General features: G+C 35.8%; 1 protein-coding gene and 1 pseudogene across 2 annotated transcripts in view; both read right to left on the reverse strand.

Annotated features, from left to right (window-relative positions):
* Positions 1-3,209, reverse strand: part of LOC147830465 (dnaJ homolog subfamily C member 14 pseudogene) — a 190,292-nt pseudogene extending 187,083 nt beyond the window's left edge. Inside the window, exon 1 of the transcript XR_015452873.1 lies at positions 1,672-3,209. The product of XR_015452873.1 is annotated as a dnaJ homolog subfamily C member 14 pseudogene (transcript). The remainder of the gene's footprint in view (positions 1-1,671) is intronic.
* Lsamp (limbic system associated membrane protein) overlaps positions 1-20,408 on the reverse strand; it is a 2,156,433-nt gene that overhangs the window by 1,791,174 nt on the left and 344,851 nt on the right. The gene's annotated exons all lie outside the window — the stretch shown is intronic.

The raw sequence follows: 20,408 nt of genomic DNA on the forward strand, positions 1-20,408 counted from the left end.
TGGTAAGGTATACTATTAAATTTTAATGATTCATTTCTAAAATTCTAAAATAAAAGATGTAAGATCTTTGTATACGTAAGTATTTATGTGCATTACACATCTATATATCATGTATGCTCTGTCAACAGAGAAAATGCAGCAACAAATTCTGTACAAATGAACTAGGAGACAAGTGAATACTTACATACATTAAACTGTTAAAATTATAGTAATTAATATAATTGCCTTTTAGTTCACATGACTTAAATAAAACATTGATAAATAAACTAGTTTAAAATTGTTAATAAAGTAAAATTTCATATGTCTAGAAATCTTACACTTTTGCATTGATTTGCTGGTTAGAAAAGGGTGATAAAAATACAATGAATGTCTAAAGTTTAAAACGTTTTTAAAGTAGAAGACACATTGATTTTAATCCCCCTCAAAGTAAGCCCTCTCAGTTTGAACACTTATCCCAGAGTTCTGCCTTTCTGAAGCACTTTCTGAAGCAGATCCAGGAGTGCATTTTCTTGACCTTCTCTACAACACGTGATCAGAACTCCAGTAGATGCTCACGCCTCTGTTAATTGTTCACTATCATAAAAGTGTGTTTGACCTAAGAGCAAATACGCAAGTGAGAGCATAGTACAGTGCCCATTGCTTCACGTGTATTAAGTTCAATAATTTAATTATTAGGGTTTCTGACACAGAAATTAGTTAAAATGGTTACTATGCTTGTCTAATGTCTCAATTTTCTTAAGTATACTTGTTTAAAATATTTAGATGATTGTAAATGAACTTTTCATATAATTCAGTTTTAAGTTTATATTAATCTATACATAATCATAAAATGTTTGAATCATTTCTCAGTAAGTTATTAAAACATTAATTGTTAAATATAAATTCAAATACTTTTGGTTTTTAAAATTCTATAAATTTACAATATATTTGGATCTATTAATGAGTATGGTCTAATCTGGATATACATTTTGATATATGGCAAACTAATTAGTTTAAGTAAGATTGCTTTCCTCTTGGATCTTTACTAGAAATCATGGTTACTAATAGTTAAATTTCTAAGTCATGCGTGCAGTCCTATACGCAAAAATACAAGAGGAAAATTGAGATTTGCTTTTGATGAGAAAAACTATGAGAAAGATATAAAACATAATTTTTTATTAAGAAATAATTTTCTCTAAATTTAGAGAGTTTGAGCCAGGGATATAGCTCAGCAGCATCTTGCCTGCCTGGCAAGTGCAAGGTCCTGAGTTTGATCCCCAGAACAGGGTGGTGGGGGGATATGTTTGGAGATTTTTCAAAGGAATGTTGCAAAATCTAAATCTAAGAAGACAAGAAAGACAGAAAGAAATTATTAAGTAGTTCAGAGAGAGGCAAAGAAAGTTATGAGTTTATATTTTTTGGCGAAAAAATTGAAAACATAAAGTATCTTATATGAGAAAATATTTTATGTGGTAAAATAAAGTTTTGTCCTAAAGTAGAATGACTCGATCAGTCCAGAATAAAACGAAAGACCACAGGGCAAAACAGAAGTCTTAAGCAGTTGCAAATGATTTCAGCAAAGTGAAAATTTTGTGAAGGCTAATTTTAAAAACAGTTATCAAAGTTTTTCTAAAAACTGAAGATGAATACTTTTATATAAAACCAAAGTCTAGTGGGCATGATGGCACATACCTCTAATCCTAGCACTCTGGGAGGTTGAGGCAGGAAGATTACAGATTCCAGCTCAGCCTGGGCGATTCAGAAATTTAGTAAAACTCTCAAAATGGGGCGGGGTGGGGATTATAGCTCAGTGTGAAGAATTCCCTGGATCCAATTCCCAATGCTACAAACAAAACAAACAAAACACACAAAGTCTGATTCTCTGTGTTAAAAGCAATAAAAGTTTCTTCTAATATTGATAGGCTTTTAACAAAAACTTACCAGACACTTTCACTTTCATGCCTCAAATCTACTTTTTGATCTTTTGACCATCTTTTAAATGGCAGCTTTCCCTGTCTTGCAGTTTCTATTTAATGCATGGCTTTTTCCTTCAAATTTGAGTAAGTTCTTGTAAATTTTGTTTTTCTCCACAATTGTGATTCTGCTATTATGGCCTGACGCTAAAAATATTTGTCTTGAAGGCCTAGATTCCTTGGTGTTGCTTTTTAACATACTAATTCATCTGCATACCCTGATATTTTCCTGGCTTTCCCCCCCCCAAGAGTCGAGCATTCCTCTGCTGAGGGAACTGGAATTCTTGTTTACCTTCTTTTATAATATGATGCATAATAAGCTTGAATGCACACTTTTTCAGTGTTTACTTAAATTTAAATACTTTTTGATTAAATTCATCTTTCAGGTTATATACAAGAAGTGATCAGAAATACAGTGAATATTTTTATTAAACTTTTTTTTATAGTAAAACACTCATTGCCAATACTCCCTCCCCCTCAAAATACTTGCCTTCACCTTGAGCACACTTATCCCATCATACTGGTCTTGTTCTGAAGCAGTTCTAGAAGTCCTCTTTTCTGTCTTTTCCTGGCTGCCAAGATGTTCTACACCGATTCAAAACATTTACCTTTCATGGTCATAATGACTTTGAGGAAGAGCCGCGTAAGGTTTTTGATTACATACTTAGGAAAACGGAGGCTAAAAAGAGTTTTTTGTTGTTCATATCTACTTGCTTTTGAAATCTGTTCAATCCCTTAAAACTTATAAGATGACCTCTTTACAATTTTGGGTAAGTCCTCTTCATAATTCTGATAAAATCACTCTAATTAAATGAATTACCATTATTACATAATGATCTATGATTCTATTTTGGTCAAACATTTTAAAATTTTCTGATTTTTTTGTCATACTTACCCTTGGCCAATATTCTCACTTAAATCTTTACACCTCAAATTTAACATTTTATCACTAAAATTATATTTACATGAATATGTTATGATTGTAAATATTGTAAAAATTATGTAAATTTTATAAAAGTCAAATGATCCTGGTGTGAATCTATCAGCTATGATTGTTAAAGTGTGAACAAAATGAAAATAACAAAATTTCCTTGTTAATAGCTGACTCATAAAAATTTTAACTATTACTATAAGTCTTTCTATCTAGTTTTGATTCTTCTCTAAAATATTTATAATCAGATTTATGGAAAAGATTACAACAAATATTCCTTAATGAAGATTTTTGATAATTTCAATGAGTAAGATCAATGAACTAAATAAAAAAATTATCAAACTTCAGTGCTGAAGCTATCTAGATTAATAAAATTGAAAATGTAAATCAAACCCAATAATAATTTCATGAGAAAGCAGGAACTGATAAAATACATAAATTTTTATATATTTTATTTAAAACACTTATTTTCTGTTTTCTAGATTTGTTTAAGTTTTCTATAATACATTTAAAGTACATTTTTGTGAACAAAAGTGAAAATATCTATCATTTTTCCTTACCCACTTGATTCATCCAAAATTCAAAAATTATTTGTATTTTTATGACAATGTGATTATTTGCATAAATTAAATAAAATATTTTTTCTCATAACAGAATACAATTGGAAACTTTGGCATGTTTGAAAGTATGCTTAATCTACTTGGCTTCCAGGATCTGTACTATAGTGAATGAGTAAAAACTGTACTGTAACTTCCTGACAGGCCCTAAAACCTCAAGTTTTAGGCAGAATAGGTGAAAACCTAGTGTGCCTTGATTTGGCTTTCTAGCCTCAAATATTTTCTGGGTATAGGATCATTATGTGGTATATCACTTTTTTTTTGCTTCACTTACATAAATAATCACACAAAATAGGATAGAACTTACTTTGCAAATTATTTTTTCTTTGATTATCTTTGCTGAAATTGGTATTGGCTGCATAGAGAAAGATAATGTTTCTAAATAAAAATATAGTATGTGTGTTACTAAGGTTCTTTTGATCTTCATCATTCAAATTCTAAATATGTTTGGATAGATTTACATTGAAGTATTTAATTTTTGAGCAATTGTAAGTGGTACTTTTGAATAGGGGGGTCCCAGGATATATTACTACCATGGTGTATACAAATATGGACTTTTAAATTGCTTATCATGTAGCCTGTGACCCTTCCTAATCCATTTATTTGTTCTAAAAGTCTTTGTCTAGATTTTTCATCTTTGTCTTCATACATAATTATAACATCTGACAACAGGGACAGTTCTACCTATTTCTTTTCTATTAATATGCTCAACTGTAGGAGAAAACATTCTTTCAATGTTAGGTATAATGTCAGTTTTGTAGATTTTTTAAAAAATCAAGTTGAGGGAAGTCAATTCTAGTCCTGTTTACTTAAGATTTTTTATCATCATAAATGGGTGTTGAAATTTGTCAAATGTTTTTTCTGTCTCAATTTGTACAACAATGAAAGTTTTTCATTTTTAGTTTCTTAATATGGCAGTTTATATTGACTGATTTTTTTCAAATACTAAAAAAGCTTTGCATCCCTGGAATAAATCCACTTGATTAAGGTGTTTAAGCCTTTTTTTATATTGCTGAGTTCTATTGCTCATATTTCATAAAGGAATTTTGCATTTATATTCCTAGTAGACATTGTCCTTTAGTTTTCATTTTTTATTGCCCTTGACTGACTTTGGTATCTGGGAAATACCCGAGTCACAAAAGGAATGGGTATGTTCTCCATCCTTTCTGCTTTCTGGAGGAGATTTTATAGAATTGGAGTTAATTCCTGTTCGAACATTTTGAGGAATTGTTTCATGAAACCAACTTTTCATGAGAATTTCTTGTTTTTTTGAGACAGAGTCTTGCTATGTAGTTTCAGGCTGACTCTGAATTCACTGTGTAGTCCAGGCTGGCCTGCAACTCCTGGCAATCCTCCTGCCTCAGCCTCTAGAGTGCTGAGATTACAGGCATTCAGATTACAGAATTATTTTGAGATGATTTTAAATTAAAAGTTCTAATAACTACAAAATATTTCAATTTTCTGTTTCTTATTGGATGTGTTGTGATTTATAGATTTTGAAGAAGTAGTTCTTTTCATCCAAGCTTATTTATTTGAATAGGTATTTATAGTATTTGTTTATCACTCTCTGGATTTCTGTAGCATCAGGATTGATATACTCTGCTTCATTACCCCTACTGGCAATTTTTTTCTTCTCTTGTTCCTTTCGAAGTAGTCATCAGTTTTGGTAGATGCTTTTTGTTTCATAATTTATTACACTGTATTTTTAATTTTACCTTTTTATTCTTTCTGCTCGCTTTAATTATATTTTCTTGTACTTTACTAGGTAGCACCTTAGATGATTAATTTGATATTTCCCTCCTTTTACACTGTACTATTTAGGACAGTAAATTGATTTCTCAGCATTTTTAGCCATGCCACACAATTTTGATACACTGTATATTTATTTTAATTCAGTTAAATATACATTTAAAAATTCTTTTAGGACTTCTTATCTTATGGCTTATTTAGACCTATGCCACTTATTTTCCAAGTACTTGGAATTTTTCCCATTAGCTTTTAGTAACTGATTTCTAATTTTATTCCACTATGGCCATAAAAGACATTTTCCATGATTTTAATTTTTAAATTTTTAGATTTGTTTTATGGCTCACGATATCATCTATCTTCGTATGCATTTGTCATGTTATTGAATACAAAGTTCTATAAATAAAATTTAGATCCTGTTGGTTTGATATTTTCCAGTTCTCATCATAGATTTTTTTTTCTTTACTTACTCTATCAGTTATTGGGAGGGATATTTCAGGATCCAACTGTAATTAAAAATCTGTCTATAAATTATCTCACTTGTATCTAGTTTTATTTCATATGCTTAGCAGGTTTGTTGAGCAATGTATATACATTGAGAATTACTATGCCTTCTTGGTGAATTAACCCTCTTTCTTTTATTTACTGACATTCTCATCTCTGGTAATTTTCGTTGTTCTGAAATCTATTTTATTTATTTTGAATATAGACACTTGTGCTTTCTTTTAATTACTTGGTGTTTGCATATTATAACTTTTTCCAATCTTTTAATTTCAACTTCCTTATATCGTTATGCTTTGTCATATTTCTTTTAAATACCACAAAGATAATTCATGATTTTAAAACTATTCTTCAAATATTTTTAAATTGATATATTTAGGCTATTTATATTTAAAATTATTATTGATATGTGATGGATTAAGTGTACGGCGTCTTGTTTTCTATTTGTTCCAAGTTTTGTTTGTGTATCTCCATTTTGTTACTTTTCTGTTTTTAAATATTTTTTAGAATTTCATTTTGTCTATATTTATTTTATACCTTTCTATATCTTTTTTTATTAGTTGTTTGAGGTATTTATAATAAATCCATAACTTATCATAGTCTACTATTACTGGTATGTTATCAGTTTGAGTATAGAAAATCTATCTTCTTATATGTACATTTGCCCTCTCCCATTTACAACATAGCTTTCTTAAACATTTCCCTGTGATACTTAGAACTATACTCAAAAGTGTTGTATACTTCAAATATAATTTTGAAAACTAAGAAGAGAATAAATATTATAATCATCTATATTTTATTCTATTATTCATTCTTCTTTCCTGATGTTCCTAACTTTTCTTTTTTCTTTCTTTTTCTTTCTTTTTTTTTTTGGTACTGGGGAATCGAACTCAGGACCTTGCGCTTGCACTGCAGGCACCAAAACCACTGATCTAAATCCCCAACCCTAACTTTTCTTCTCTTACCTTTCCTTCCTTTTAGTTAATTTATTTTACCATTACTTTAAGAGGAGGTCTACTGGTCTGCTGGTCAAAATTTCTCTTAGTTTTTCTTGGGGCTCTGGATTTAGCTCAGTGGCACCATGCTTGCCTCACAAGGTCCAGAGTTTGATCCCTGGTACCCCTCCCAAATAATAATAATAAAATAAAATAAAACAAATAAAAAACATCTAAAGTATTGGCAGAGAAAGAGTAGTTTGAAGGTATTTCCTCTCTTAGTTTTCCTTCATCTGGCAATATCTTTATTTTTTCTTAAATTCTTTTATTGGTACATTTTAGGTATACAATACATTTGCATTCATCATTGGGATCTTGTACCTTTACATGATGTACCCTGGTTCTTATTTTTTCCCCCTTCCCCTGCCCAACCTTCAACCCATCCATTCATCCCTATTTACAAAGGCTTTGTTTCTATTTTTTCCTTTTCTCATATTTTTTTCCTTTTCCTTCTTTCTTTTCATCTGGGAATATATTGGTTGTCTCTTCATTCTGGAAGATGGTTTCACTGGATATTGAATTCTGGGTTCAGGTTTTTGTTTTTTTTTTTAATAGGAAATATGTGCCATGTCCTATTGGCTTACATGATGTGTGATGAGAAATCCACCATCATTCAACTTGTTTTTCCCAGTGAGTAAGGTACAGTTATTTTCTTGTTCCTTTCAATATATTTTTGTCTTTGGTTTTCCAAATTTCAACTATGATGTGCTTAGGAGCAAATTTCTATGGGTATACCCATTTGAGATTTTTATTAACACATTTAAGTTTTACGGTTATTTCTTTTGCTAAATTTGGGAAGTATTGGATCATTCTGTCTTTGTATATTGTTTTCAGTCCTATCTTTAGGTCTTGAATGGCAGTGGCCTAAATATTAGATCTATCTCACAGATTCCTGAATGTATTTTTTCAGTCATTTTCTCTCTTGTTCAACTTGGGTAATTTTTATTATCATATCTGAGAGTTCATTGATTATTTCATTCTTTTCCCTCTATATGGTCTTCAACCCATCCATTGAGGTTTTCAAATTTTTCATCATTGTAATTTTGCAGTTCTAAATTTTCTACTTGTTTCTTTTTCTGAATTACCTATTTGCTTGTTAACAGCTAGTATTTCTATGCTAAGATTCTACACTGGTTTGTAATGTTACTAATCCTCATTAAATCATTTTTTATGATGACTGGTTTAAAAATCTTCTCAGATAATCTAATGTCTCAGCACTGGTGGGCACGAATTGCCTTTTTTGTTCCAGTTCACATTTTCCTGGTTCTTGGTGTGAAGAATAATTGATATATAGGCATTTGGGTATTTTGTTTTGAGACACTGGAATTTTAAAACTTATTTTAGCTGGTTTTCTCTGACATGACCTCGTCATGGGAACAAAGACAGAAGCCAAATTACTGCCAGCTAGGGGTAGAAATACAAGTTCCTGATTGGGTTTCCACTGCAACTGAAAGAAAAATGGGCTCCATGTAACTGCCAGTTGTCTGTTCCAGCTAAGTCTCTGTCTGGGAGGGATAGGGGTGCCTCTGTACTTCTTCCGTTGTTTCCACTGAGCATCCTATCACTGCTGGGTGGTGATGAAAGCCCTGCCTGTCCGCTAGGACTCTTGTAATACAACTATAGTGAGGAGAGTCAGGGATGGCTTGTCAAGTTCAGGTGCAAGTAGAAGTCTAGTTGCTTTACTCAGTCTTCTCTAAACTGTCCAGGGTGAGCTGTGGCACCTCAATATAGCCTGGTGAGGATAGAAATTAAATTTTTCTACTCTCTTCACCTTTTTCTAGAAAGGGTAGGGGTTGGGCTATGAATTTTCTGTGGTATTGGCCAGGATACAACAGGTGCTTTTTAGCTGTACTGCCTTAAAAGCTGCCCCCTTCCTCACTGTTTGATTAGAGAAAGCATACACTTTTAGGGACTTGTTTTTGCTTTTGTCTGTAGTGGCATGGTTTGCAGTCTGTGACACATAGGAGTTGGGAGAGTTCTTTGCTATGACTCCCTTAGAGTCATAGTCCACAGGTACTCTGCCTTCATTGCGTTCCTGTAGCTGCCCAACTGACCAGTTGTTTATTATTAGTACTGAAACTATTTATTATACATTTCCTCTGAATTGATGTCAAAAGCCTAGAACATTTCCTGACCTCTCCTACCTGTAAGCCAGGCTCCATCACAAGTCATAGCAGGCTTGACTATGTTAATCCATTTATTTCTCAAGGTAAGAGTATTGCTGTCTTCAAACACAATATATGAATCATAAACTGGACTCAAGGTCATTGTTCCAACCCTAAATCTCAATAAGGTCACTATGATTTTTTAGGTGGGATTTCCTAAGTGAAAATACTTTACCTAGAAAAGCATTTTTTAAAATCACAGGTCAAGTGATCATTTTCATGGTACTGGGGTAATACACGTTTCCTACATTCCTTTAGAATATTTATATGTAAATGAAATAAATATCCATATAACTTAAGCTACAAAATCTACTAGTAAATCAGCGGAGTCTGTAGTCAACCTGGAAACATGTATTTCAGTTTGGGAAAAGGAGGCTCAGTCAGCTGTTACATATCCAGGCAGTCCCTTCATTTTTTCCTGAAGATATAGAAGTTCATTAAGATCTCACAAAATCCCCATTCACTGGTAAGATCTTCTAGCTGTAGCTAGCACAGGGACACCACAGGCATGAGGAAGAGAAAGAGGAAAAGAGAAGGTGTGCAAAGATGGGTTAAAGTAGAGGGTGAGACCTTTCTCAGCGAGTGTGAAGCGGGTCTTGCTGGCTCAGCTCTTGAGCTCCTGAGGGGGCTCATGGCTGTCAGCCGCAGCCTTTTCAAGTTTTGAAAATGAGGGTGTGTTGCAAGGAAAATATTTATTGATTTTCTAAAAATGTGGTGGATGTAAGATTTATGATTAAGAAATTACATTAAGTAATTAATTTATTTACTCATATAAGTGCTGATCTTGGACTCCTTGTAAATTAAATCATCTACAAGGACAGAGTTATGAAAAGGACAACTAGGCATTTCTGTGAAGTTAGTAAGAGTATCTAAGCCAGGAAGGATTTTAGAGCAAGAACAGTCCCACCTGATCTGCTTGGATGTTCATACATCAGCCGTGCATGATTTATAATAAATTGTTAGTTTATAGCTGAGATGAAGATCTCTCCAAGTAGGAAAAAGAATACTGAAAATTGAAAATATTAAAATTGAAAAATACTTGACAGGCATATAATTATTCTCTTTCCCATTTTCCTGGGAATTGTTTATATTGAGCAATTTGAGATATCCTTAAGATTCAAACTGTCATTTTTCCCTGAATACTGGGAAGGAAAATAGGACTTCAGTGTTTGACTATAGCTGTAATCTACGGATTTGAATAACCAAAGGACTTAAATTTTAAAATTTAGGTCGGGTTAGTCCAAAGGAAAACATGACAAGTTTCCCCTTACTTATCTTCCTCTGGATAATAGCTGATTGTAGGGGCACCCAGAGCCTGGATCAAGCAGCAGACATCGCAATGATTCCCACAGGCTGGAGTGGCTGCAGGGTGGAGGTGACTGTGCACACAGGGACAGAAAGAAATGGATATCCTCTGCACATGACAGTATGACAGAAACAATCACTCACCTCCCCCAGTAGCCTGTACCTAGCACCTCTCTGGCATCCAGACTAGGGACTTGCAAAGCAAAGTCTGCCTTCTTACTCTGTACTCAAGCTTCAGACAATTGGGAGATAATGAAGTTGGAACCAGAATGACTGCTCAGAGACAACACCCGAGCAAAGTATTTTGTGCAACAGTTGTGAATTATTCATTCACAAGGAAGGGGAAACCTGCAGGGTCTTTCTTTCTTGCTCTTTTTGATAACAATAGATACTCAAGCAGCTGGATAAAGAAATGGGTACCTGTTTTAAGATCCAGTATCATCACTTCTAATTCATTTTCAGATATCTCCAAAACTAAATTGATTTATGACAAGCAATCTCTAAAACATAATCCTTCCATGAAAAAGAATAAAGTCAATAAAACCCAGTCCTTGGCACAGGGCTGCTTTACTCTGTGTCCTTCAGCCAGGGCCAGTCTATTACATTCTCTCTTTATACCACCAGGTGATTGGGGTTGGGGAGAGACTGAGAGATGTACAGGTCTGTTCACTGAGTGACACTTTTCTCCAGCCCACTCTTCTATTAGAAAGCTCTGAAAATATCTCTGGAAAGCAACCACCCTTTCTTTTCCCTGGCTTCTAGATCCCACTTCAACAGTCAGTGGAAGGGAAATATGTTAGAGGGGGAAAGAGGACAAAGGGATGACAGAACTAGGAATGCTAGAAGTAAAAACTGTGCATTCAGTCTATTCATTATCGTTGTTATTATTATTATTATTATTATTATTATAATTATTCCCTGTAATCTTGAAAGATTCTCTTTTGAGTTTTCTTTTCACAATAATTCAGGGAAGATGAGAGATCTGGAAGAGCTAGAAATTCTGAAACTCTATAAAACATGATCTCATCAATAATATATAGCTTCCCCACAGCTTGGTGAAAATGAATTATTGATATGCCCAGTTTTAAAGAGGGAAGCAAGACTGCTGGAATGTTTTTCATCCGGAATCGATGCTCTTGTTTGTACATAACAGGCTTCAGTGAGCTCCATGGTTTCTTTGCTGAATGCCACCTTGACATGGCGCCTATATATCTGTTGAGAGAAAGAAACTTTGGGTTTTCAGGGTAATATATAACCTGCTGGTGGCTGAGATGGCACATATGAGATTGTTGGTTTTAGTTTTAAGGCCCTCCTAGCATTTTTGAAAAGCATTCTTAGGGTTTGTCCCCTCCCTTTATCCTGCTCCATTCCATTGTCAAGTTATGGCTTTCATGTTGCCCCTTTGGTCCCCTAGAAAGCCTGCCTGCTTGTTCTTACATATAAGACTAGTTATTGAGGAGAGATTATGTAAGGTTAATGACGCAGGTACGTTTTCCTATCATTCCAGCTCAAGGGAAATGTTAGTATGTCTTGATAGGACACCGTTAAGTCTTTATGCCAAGAAAAATGCAGTAGTAGGACTGGTAAGTGAGACATAATATGCTTCTGGTCAAATTTGGAAAGCTGGTCATTAGCAACTTTAGTCTTTAAGCTAAAAAAGGTACATAAACTGTACAAATATATTTATCACTTTTGTGTGTTTCACTATCCCCATAGAATAAGAAATCTCCTACTCTGAAGAAAAATTTATTAATGTAGTAAGATTATTTTTTTTTGAAAAAGTATAGTTAAGATATTCTTTTTTTTGGTACCGGGGATCGAACTCGGGACCTTGCGCAAGTTAAGATATTCTTAAGAATATTTATTATCATTGAATTACACTCCAAAGGAAATCTAAAATATGTGCAAATGGTATCCAAATTTACAGAATGTTGATCTAATAGCACAGCCCATGCTGTCTCACTCAATGATTCAAACAGATCCTGAAAGAGCCCTAGGGCTTCCTGATGCCCCTCAGATCCTCCTGGGAAAGGGACAGGAAAGACATGAGTGGACCCCAAGTCCACAGAGCTCTGAATGCTCAGTTTGCTGTAGTGGGAGAAGCTCCACTTTCATCCCCTTGATACTATCTTGTTTTCTGACACTAAAAAAAATTAGTTTCATATTCATTGAAACCATCTCTCTCTACTTTTAGAAAATACCACCTTCCTGACCTTGTGGGGAAAACTAAGCAAAATATCATAATGTGAAAATTCATATACAAAGTATATGTGAATTGATTAGTAATAAAATTAATATAAAGAATGTATTTTGTATAATTGAGAAGTTACTTTTTGGTCACAGCTATATGGTTATATGTGTATCAGGGAACAGTACAGACTCTCAACTCAGCCACAGTTCCATGTCATGGTTTTACAAAACTTAAAATTGCATTATCACATCTATAAAATTAACATCTCAAATTACTTAGAATAAATATGCATGGATATGCACCTGTGCATTGGCCATGCAAATTGGCACATGTAGATGTGCCTATAGATTAAAATGAATCAAGGTGTAGAACTAAGTGAAATCAGTTGATCGATTTAAATTTTAATAAATCCTGCCACCCACATGTATCTAGGCAAAGCAGTCATTGTGATCTGGGAGAACTTACTACCCTACAAGGCTTTCGATCCTCTGAGCTCTGGGAGGAGTGGTAAATGCACTGCTGATGAAATTGCTAAAAGCTGATAAAGATGACATAAAAAAGAAATACAAAGCAAGCAAACATGTTCATTAAAATGCACCTATACTGTATGTTATGATTCATGCCCCGTACAAAACAAATTTATTATACACTGTGTAGTTCAGAAGTTTACAAACTGTACAGGCCGCTTTTCAGAGGATAATTATTAGTGGGATTATAAATAACTACAGAAGAGGAAGAATATCTCAAAGTTGGAGGATAACAGATGCTATTGCTGCAAGTGATAGTGACAATCAAAACACACATGAAAAATTCAAATGCCTATAAAGGCCAAACAACCTGATTCTCAGAAGTAGTCTGAGTGGAAGAAAACTGAACAAGCTGATTATGGTAAAGTGCAAACAGTTGTTTGAATAGTCTAATAGGGACAGATTTCATTAGGCCCAGCACACTGTAACCATTCAGAAATGATGTCACCAGTGATTAAATTTGTCAAAGAAAGACAAACCCAAATCTCCTGATTTTTAACTTAGCATTCAATTGAGTAAATAGACAAAAACAAAACTCTAATGGCCAAATGGAGCACAGACATGACTTGCAATGATTGATGCTTATGCTGTCAGAGTTTCTTGTTGAGAGAGGGTCGTGGTGGACAGGGGCCCCTGAGCAGCCATTGATGGTTTAGATTTGTGACCCTTAAACAACTCATATCTTGGAGATTATAAAGGGGAGACAAATCTCCCTCTGTCCCCCCTTTTATTCCTTCTTGATTGCTAGATGGGTAAATGACTGCAGGGTGAAGACTGGTTCCTCCATTTCCTCTTACACTTTAGGAGATCAGTAGTGGCCCTACCACAAATGAGCCAGGGCCCTGCCCCTCCCACACTTATTCCTTTCTCTGGATGGCGACAATGTCAGCCCTCTGCCTGACCCAGAGGTTACTTCTCCCTGCCAACTCCCTCTTCAACACAAAATTCCAGAGACCATGGCTGTGCTTCCACTGAAAGAGCTATATACTCAAATAGGTGTAGGTCTGAACATACTCAAATAGCCTTCAACTTTCATTTCTCATCCCTGTGCCCAGTTTTGCAATTATTCCATTTAAAAATATTTTTACTGGGGTAGTTTGGTTTCTAGGTTTTTTGCTGCCCTTCATTTCTGTCAAGAGAAAGAAGCAGAGAAGCAGTATGGTACATGTCTGATGGTTGGAATCTGCTAAGTGTCACTGAAGGAGAAGACAGTGGCCTATGCTCTGCAGAAGTTATGCATGAGCATGCTAGCCTCAAGAATAGGGTTGGGGTAGTGTAAATTATTCCCAAGAAATAGCTTATGCACACACTGCAATTTCCAAATACTGTTTAATAAAAATTACACAGACCTTCCTTTTCTATCTCATTTCTAAGTAAATGAATGTCTTGCCACTCAGCCTAACCTCAAGAAGTAACTTTGTCATATCTGCCAACTGAGGAACATTATAACTCATCAGTGTAGCTGGCAGAGTCCTGCAGCAAGTTGTTTTGGGGTACAAAAAAAAATATTGGTTGACAAACAGAATAGAGTATCAGTGTTCTTACTGTGGCAATAAACAGGGAACCTATGCCAAAATTTAGGAGAATAAAAAAATAAAGAAAATCAAAGTGCTTTAAGAAAACAATAAAATTATCCCCAAGCTCCTCCTATGATAAATGGTTAAGCTAAAGTGTTCGACTGGATTTTAACCATCCAGAACAGTTACAGAACAGTTTACTTATTCTGAATGCTTTAAGAATACTTTATACACTGATAGGTCTAAGGTCATGCTGGGTAATAAGAACTAAAAGCAGTGTAACATCAACTTTCAGCTGTAAAAACAAAGCACAATCAGGAGAATGAGGAGAAAAGCCACAGATCGAGAAAAATATATTTCAAAGGACATATTTGAAAAAGAATTATTTTCCAAAGTATACAAAGAACACATAAGAGTCAAAATAGGGAAATAAACAATTCAATTATAAAAAGGCTAATGACATTAATAGATACTTCCACAAAGAGGATCCACAGATAGAAATAAGCATGTGAAAAGGTGTTCCATATCCTATGTCATCAGAGGGATACAAATTAAAAGAATACATTGCCTATGACCCTATACAATAAGGGTCAAAATCCAGAACAATGGCAACACTAAAGTACAGCCAGGATGTAGACCATTAATTGGTGGTGGAAATGAAAAATGGTACAGTTGCATTAGAAGATGGTTTGGCATTTTGTTACAAAACTAAACAGACTCCTACTACATGATCAAATAATCATCTTCTTTGGTATTTACCCTAGAAAGTTGAAAATTTATATTTCTACTAAAACCTGTATATAGATGTTTGTAGCAGCTTTGCTCATAACTCCCCAAACTTGGTAACAACTAAGTTGTCCTTCAAGGGGTAAATAAATGGATACTTTCAAACAATGGTAAATAAGGAGCAAAATGTATAATAGAATTGGGAAATAGGAAGAAAATTTTCAAATGGAAAGAGGAATGAGGGAGGGGAAGGAGGAAAGGAAGGAAAGGAAAAGAAAAGAGAGAACAGAAGGAAAAAATGGAAACAAAGGTTTTTAAATAAGGAAGGGAAGGGGGGTTGAAGGGAGGGGAGGGGATTGGGGAAAAAAGAGGAATCAAATTATACTATGTACAAGTATGATGAATGTAATGATTAGATATATCTAAAAAGTACCAATAAACTTAATTAAAAAACAATGAAACATTTTGAGCACTGAAAAGAAATCATCTGCCATGGAAAGACACAGAGGAAGCTTAAATGTATAACACCAAGTAGAAAAGTTGATTTGAAAATCTATATACTCTTAGGATTCCAACTATAGGACATTTTGGAAAACAGAAAACTATAAACACATTAAAAAGATCAGTTGTTACTAGGGGATGGAGGGGGATAGAGAGATGAATGGAGAACTGGAGATTTTTAGAGCATTGAAAATACTCTATAATATGAAAGGGGTGAATATATATTATACATTTGTCCAAACCGTAGAATGTCCAGCATGAAGACTAAACTCTTACATAATCTATAATCTTTGAGTGACAATGATGGGTCAACATATGCTCGTGATAAAGGTGCCACTTGGGTGAATTATCCTGATAGCATGCATATAAACAGGGAGTAGAAGGGCAATCTCTGTGTCTTTTCTCAGCTGTGTTGTGAAACCTAAACAGCAATAAAATGTCTTTTCTAAAACTCAGAATAACATATAAGAAAATGTTTTGACAAGATAGAAAAGAATGCCAAATATTTGCATGCTTGACATTTCAATATGAATTCCTTTGCGTGACGAGATGCTGTGAGGACCAGGGCAGAACTCAGTGTAGAGGAAGTGAGGGCGAGGTAAGAGAGAGGGGGCCACAGACACTAAGGGCCCCGAGAGCCGAGCATGCAGGTCACATTCCTGTGGTCCTATGAACTCCAGCCAGGCTGAGTGGGGATAGGGAGAAGTCTTCCCCAGAGAGGGATGTTGGACACTGTGATCTAATCCTGTCCCTGCTGCCCAGGGGTTACTCCTCACCTGGGAACACATCCAGCCTATTTCACATTGGGAAATCAAATTCTACTCATTTGAGAGATATATAAGAGGGTTTCCATATAAATTCCTTTTTCCAAACAAATGGACAGAAGAGAGAGTGATTGTTTGATTTTCTTTGTTTTACTCTTCTTCTCTATCTTAGTCTGTGGTACGTCAGTGATATATGCATTAGGACAAATTCTCACTGAGGCCTCAGTAACAGAACAGCTTCATTAACAACACACCTTTCTGTGCGAATATACCCATATCCTTACATGCATTCAGCCAGAATGGAACAGTTCCAATTCAAAATCTGCAAGAGTCACCCAGACTGAACAATTCCAACACTCTCTTCTCACCACAGCCTCATAAAGAGAAATTATTCTCGCTGAGCTGGGGTTATCTTCTCTGTCTCCTGTTGGACAAGTATGTTTCTAGGTCGCAGGGTGGATTTCAGTCACACACCCGAAGACTTGGAGCTTCAAGCAAGAGAAGTGAACTGAATTGGCATCTCTGAAATTGTCCTTGAACCGAAAGAGCTAACCATATATTTAACCAACACATTAGGAGCCACCACATAGGAATGCCAGCTCTAGGAGAGCCAGATACATGTCCACCTGTACAGTTGCACATCCCACCTAGATTAGTACAGAGTCAGCAGACTTGAAGTGCTCACCACATAGTTATCAAATCAGTGCATTAAACATTAGGGGCATTTATTTCCACTAAAATTCTCATTTGGCACATTAAGTTTTAATTTGAGTAACATTTTCTTCCATGACCAGTTAGGTTTCTCTCTTCCTCCATACTACATACCCTAGCACACTATTGCCCTCCCGGTTGTCTGGGAAGAGCTGGTACATTTAGAGCAACACAATTGATAAGCTACTGAGCAGAGTGAATCCCTACTTGATAGGGGTCACCCTGAGTGGGGGCACTCCTCCAGGACCTACTGGTTATCAGTGATTTCTTGGTGTTACAAATGCTAACAAATTTTCTCAAAATGTAAGGAGCCTTCTCTGTGATGTAGAGGTGTTGTACCCTTTAATTTGTTTACAGATAGTGCTTATTGTGCAACATTGCTTCCCGCGCTGCCTCATGCCCTCCTCAAGGTTCTCCCAGAGGTCCCATTAGATGTTCTTATAATAAAGACACAACAGTTGTTGGAGAGATGTTCACACCCTCTCTACATACAACATATTCAATCACATTCAGATCTGCCTGGCCCATTAGCTTTAGGGAACAAGATGATAGATGAAGCAGCAGTATCAGCCCTTCCCTCTTCTGTCATTCAGTGTGCTATCAATAGTCATAAAATATTCCACCAATCAGCACACAGTTTAACACATATGTTCTCTTCACTTACTAAAGAACAAAGTAAACAGATTATACACACATGCACATGCACATTCACAACTTGTGGTCCCCTATTACCAATAGGCCCATTACAACCCCCAGGGGTTAACCCCAGAGGCCTAAAGACTAATGCTTTATGGCAAATGGATGTTACGCATGTTGCCTCATTTGGAAGGCTCAGATTTGTCCATATTTCAATTGACACTCATTCTGGATTTGCCTGTGCCACTGCCGCTCCGGGAGAAAAGGCTAAAAATGTTATCAGTCATCTTCTGAGATGCTTTTGTACAATGGGCATAACACATAAATTAAAAACAGATAATGAGCCAGCTTACACATCAAAGGCCTTTCAAGATTTCATACAGTCCTATAATATTATTCATGTAACTGGAATTTCTTATAATCCCCAAGGCCAAGGAATCATTGAAAGATTTCATAAATCCTTTAAACAAATGCTTGCTAAACAACAACAGACAAGTATATTTGTTTCCCCTCAAGATAGGGTCCATATGGCCCTGTTCACTCTTAATTTCTTAACTTTTGATAATAATCAACAGAGTCCTGCTATTAAACATTGGCAACCTTTACAAGGAACAGGCTCTACTCCTCTTGTAATTTGGAAGGATCCCCTATCAGATACATGGAAAGGACCAGACCCCCTCCTCACGGTGGGGCGAGGATATGCTTGTGTTTTCCTACAGGAAGGAGAACAACCTACATGGATCCTGGCCCAGAATGTCAAGGCCTACACCATTGGACAACAAAAGGAAAGGTCTTCACCTAGAAGAAGGCCCTTGCCATAAGCGCAGGAGACTCCCAAGACCCAATAATTCTCCCCCAGTTACCTGGGATGCTATTAAGACTATTTGTATGCAGGCACAAAAGATGGCCCCACCTGGGACCCCTAAACCCATTCCTGGGCCTATGATGGTAGTTCTCCTGTGTGCCGCGCTTACTGCCAATACTGAACAAGCCTACCCATCTACAGTCACACATGTATGGGCTCTTGTACCAAACCCCCCTGTCCTTGTCATGGTTGATTGGAATTCTACCTTACCCCGGCCTTTTGGCAATGATTCTTGATTACATCCTTCTTCCATAGATGGAAACTTCTCAGTACCCCTTCAAAGGACAAAGTGGAATACCTCCATTTCTTTGGGTTCTGTGTGTTTCACTAATGATGCCTCAAACCTATCTAATCCTAGCCCTTGTGTTTATCTACAACAACAAAACCTTATAGGCCGGGGGGTTCTCTTAACTGCCTTCAATGCTTTCAGTACTAAGCCATCAACTAACAGTGCTAAGCACCATACAACAGGGATTCATGCTCCCCCTCCGGTTCCCATGTGTATGGGAGTTGATCAACCTGGGGCCAATCCCCCTGCCTTTTCTCTCCCCTTCCAAACATGTTGATCACTAATACCTGTCTCACTTTTTCCTTCACAAAGTCAAGCCATAGGATGGGGGCCTTATGGACCTGTAAATACAACTGCTGATGTTTCATTTCAGCCTTATGAAAGTAAAACGTATACTGTGGTTCCAAACCCAATTGTATTTGGGGACCTACAATTTCCTCTAGATTCATAGGGTATCATCAGCCAGTTGATTTCAGTCCCCTTTTTCTGGCCCTGGGTGCAAATGCTTCCTTTAGTGCTCAAACATATTTTTCCAGAACAAATACTTCGGTCTCTTATGTGCCTAATAATATTGTTCTACCTTTTTCAACATGCCTCCCTTCCCTGTTCTTTTTCATCATAACCAATTCTACCCTATAGGTCCAGGCTGAGGTAATGGTTACCCCTTGCCTAAACTCTTCCTATGTCCCCAATTCTACTTGGTATATATATATATATATATATATATATATATATATATATACATATTGGGAGGAATCCCCCAGCGATCTGGTTCCCTATTAATCTCACCGAAGATTGGCAAGATTCAGACCCTTTATTCAACCTGAAGCTACACCCTCGAAGAAAATGAGATTTTGGCGTTTCTGCTGTTGTCGCTATCATAGTCCCAGTGGTCGCCGCCGTCTCTGCTGCAGCGACTGCTGCCATGACCCTCCAAAACCAGATTACGACTGCAGTGGTCATGAATCAATTGGCCCATAATATATCTCAAGCCTTCGGCGAGACCGCTATCTTCTTCCAAGATGTTCGAGCTGCAGTACTGAATTTACAAACTCAAATAGACCTAGTTTGGGAAAAAGTTAAATTATTAGAGACTGAAGTATTGGGTAGATGTCATGCAAATTTCACCAATATCTGTGTAACCCCCTATTTTTGCAAAAATTATGATCAATATAAAAATTTGTCACAGTATATATGGAAAACTTGAGACCCTTCGTTTCAACAACACTTGTCTAAATTGACTCATACAATTATCCAAATTAATGATACCCAGGCCATAGATATAATAACCTTCAATAATGTATGGGATGATATCTGGAATGGCACAAGTGCTGGATGGGCAAAAATGGGGGACTGGATGAGGGGGCTCATTCTTACTTCGCCATATTTTTTATTTCTGTTTGGATTCATAATAGTCTTTGCTGTTGTTAAAATGGGTAGATAGGCCAGACGTAGATATATACACAATC

Source organism: Heterocephalus glaber, unplaced genomic scaffold (assembly GCF_053883595.1).
Source record: "Heterocephalus glaber isolate CG9 unplaced genomic scaffold, H.glaber_assembly_v1.0 deba00000122, whole genome shotgun sequence".
NCBI classification, from domain to species: domain Eukaryota; kingdom Metazoa; phylum Chordata; class Mammalia; order Rodentia; family Bathyergidae; genus Heterocephalus; species Heterocephalus glaber.